The following is a 3,361-nucleotide window of genomic DNA, read 5'->3' on the forward strand; positions in this document are numbered from 1 at the left end:
GTCAGCTGGCTTAACAAGCATCACCTTGCCTGCACTTAGAACTATCTGAAAGGCTTCACCTGACAGATAGGAAGACCTTGGACAACCTTTTCCAAGAACAGAGCAAGGGATAAAGATGCCATCAGCAGAGGATTGGTAGCAAGCATCTGCAATGGCTGTAAAATTTCCAATCAGCTCAGCTGTTTGAAAATAAATGCCATCCACAGCCTTATGGAACTGAGCTGGTACATCTTCAGACATCCCTTACATAAATCTCTTGTACACTCAAAGAGATTTATGATAAACACTTGCTCTTTCCTTAACCTCCAAAACCTTTTCCACCTGCTGAATAACTCAAGAGTCTTTCCTCTCACCCAGCCTGTTCAATATCTATATAAAGCCTCTGGAGAAGATTCGGTGGCACCACAGACTGACTTGTCAGCAGTACACATATGACACCCATCTCCACATTATCTTCTTCACCTCCCATGCAAATAACACCATTACTCAACTCTTCAAGGGCTTGACTAAGATCAGCAAGTGAATGAAGCTGGCAGAAGCTGAATTGTTGCAAGAGCCTGGGCTGACGATGATATAGGAAAGTATTTTACACTTTGATAATGTCCACTGCTGGCATTAGGACTAACTGAAGATTTAATCTGGATTCCATCATCCTGAAAACCCCATAAGTGTTGCTGCAAAAGCTTCAATCCTTCAGCACAATTTCCAATCAGATAACTGAAAAGATTGGACTTGGTCCTTATGCTTGATTTCTACAACCTAATGGACTTAGAACAACCCATGCAAGAGTGCTTCTGGCCATTCACTCAGCAGCACAAGACCACCGAACAAGCTTAAGCTCTGCTCTTTGCTCTGCTGACTGCTCAGTCCCAGCTTAAATTCAAGGGTTTGCCCTCATTTTCAAAGCCTTCATGACTTTAGCAAAAATTGCTTTAAGGGCATGCACACCTCAGGAACATGACACCATTGAAACCTGACAGTAGCACTGCTCTGTCACAAAATAAATGCCCACTTTGGAGGGTGTGTGCACCAGGGACAGATGTCCCCTGCTGCCTAGGACACAACCTGCAAGAGACATCCATAAATCTCAGAAGTGCAAGAACAAGAAACTCCAGGTCATTTTTTTCCTTTCTCTGTTCCAACTGTACCAAAGCCATCAGCATGAGCAAGAAGCCCATGACTGAGAGACTGGAGGAAGTCTGACTTCCAGGGGAGTTCCCTGGTGTCTGATGAGAAGGTGAGCTGGGCTGGCAGCATGTTGATGCTTCAGCACAAACAGGCTCTTTCTTGTACGCATCTGCCCCTCTCTTTCAAACTCACAGGAACTTCACTTTCAGATCTGTATTCTTCTGTCAACAGGCTCAAACTTTTGGGGAGATGAGAAGGGAAGGCACATGGCATCACATATACAGACAGACACACATAGCATGAATTCAGATGCTTTGTTTTACCAGGAAAGAGTTATTGGCAAAAGCACCATATGTAAAAAATAGGAGAGAAAATGAGAAAGAGGGATGTCAAAGATGTCTTGTGTTCATTCTCATGACCTCATAAAATGATTGCAGGCAGATAGATAAAGGTATACAGGAACATCTGAGGAGTCATTGCTTTCCAACACAACAGTAACAGCCAGCAACTCAGAACCTGGAGAGAATCCTGCAAACATTTCCAAATGACAAATGAGTCACTAATGATAATTAGATCTGACAGAAATTTATTTCCTCCTAGAACAAATCCAAAGATCGCTTTTCAATTATACGAGATGCAAAACAAGGCAAAACGTGGAGATACCACGGAAATACACCTGAATTTGCACTTCCGTGTTACTTTTTCATTTCCTGACCACTGGTCAGTTGCAATGCATCTAGCTATGTTTACATTCCCTGCCAAGGAAAGTAAAGCAGTGGTGCCCCAGTAGGGAAACCAATCCCACACGTATCTATACACTGTGCAGAATAAATACCCTGACAGTGCAGAATTATCATGATGCATCTAGCATTCCATGAATCCTCCAGCTGGTCTTGCCTGGGAGGAAAAATGTGCATGTATGAGCAGGGATACTGTTCAGAGACACCAAAACAGGTTCATAATAAGTCATCCTGTTTTCTTCAGCACAAAAATAAACCCATATCAGGCTTTCTTTTTTTTTTTTCTGACAACAACTGGCAGTAACTTTGTGCATTTCAAATGCAAAGTAGACAACTTTTCAAATGGTTAAAAGGTGTGTGAAGATTGAAAAGCTTGGAAGTCTTGCCAAAGTTGATAAAACTTTGCTGAAATGTTGAACAAAAGTTTCCATGAAATTTTCACTGCAACAACCATTCAACTTGAAATCTGCCTAAATTTGTTCAGACCTTTGGGCTCATCTGACAAGAAGTAAGTGGCCAAAAAAACCATCACAAGTGAAACTTGGAATCACCAAAGAAGCCCATGCCAAGCCTCTGCCTTGGTGGGGTTATATCTTGTCAGGCTTTTCCAGTGCTTGATTCCAGCAGCAACATTTGGGCTGGCACATCATGACAGAGAGACAGCATTTTTGTGTTACAACTGAGAAAACAAGCAAAAAAATAAAAACAAAAATTATGTCGGTTTAATCATTTGGTAAGGCAGCTAGCATCGTCATGCAAGTGTCCAAATTTTAGTGCAAACCATCCCCCTCCCCATTCTCTCCCAAAACTCTTATCTTCTTTTCTTAAACCAACAATTCAGAAACCAGCCAGAGGACTGTTTCTTTTTCCCTTGTATCCTCTGCCACGCTTGCACATGTGCTTATCCAGTAACAGGCATCACTAGTGAAATGGGATTACGCTGCCCTGGTTAAGCGCATGAGCACAGCCCTGGGTGGGGCTGCTGGAGGATCAGCTCTTAATAAGGTGTCCAATTTATAATCTAGCAGGGTGAAGAGCAACTGGCTCTCAGAATGAATAGCTCTTCTGTCTCACCATCTCCTGAGGCTGGCTACTGGGCCGGCTCGCCTCATCTTTTTTTTTTTTTTTTTTCCTCTCTGTGTTTCTCTGATGCTGTTATTCTTTTCACTAAGTTTTTGCTGGAAATATAAAGAGGAAGGAAGACAACGAGTACCCACCCGTATCTGGTCACACATTGCAAACTGCAGCAGGATGAGCAAACGCTCTGCTGGAGTAACAGGCTACAAACCCTTGCTATTTACTTATTCCAAGAAAGTTTCGTTTCAGCCTAGGATCCTGCTCTGGGAGACCGCCTTTGTGCCCAGCGATGTCTTTAAAAGGGATGCTGCGCGCAGGACGGGACAGCGGGCACGCCCAGGGCGTGCAGCCGAGGGCCGGGCGGGATGCGGAGCCGGGGCGATGCTGTCCCCGCCGCCGCTGTCCCTGTCCCCGCC

The sequence above is a fragment of the Melozone crissalis genome, unplaced genomic scaffold (genome assembly GCF_028551555.1).
Source record: "Melozone crissalis strain CALT ecotype California unplaced genomic scaffold, PUWL_Pcris_2 ptg000042l_1, whole genome shotgun sequence".
Taxonomy (NCBI): Eukaryota; Metazoa; Chordata; class Aves; order Passeriformes; family Passerellidae; genus Melozone; species Melozone crissalis.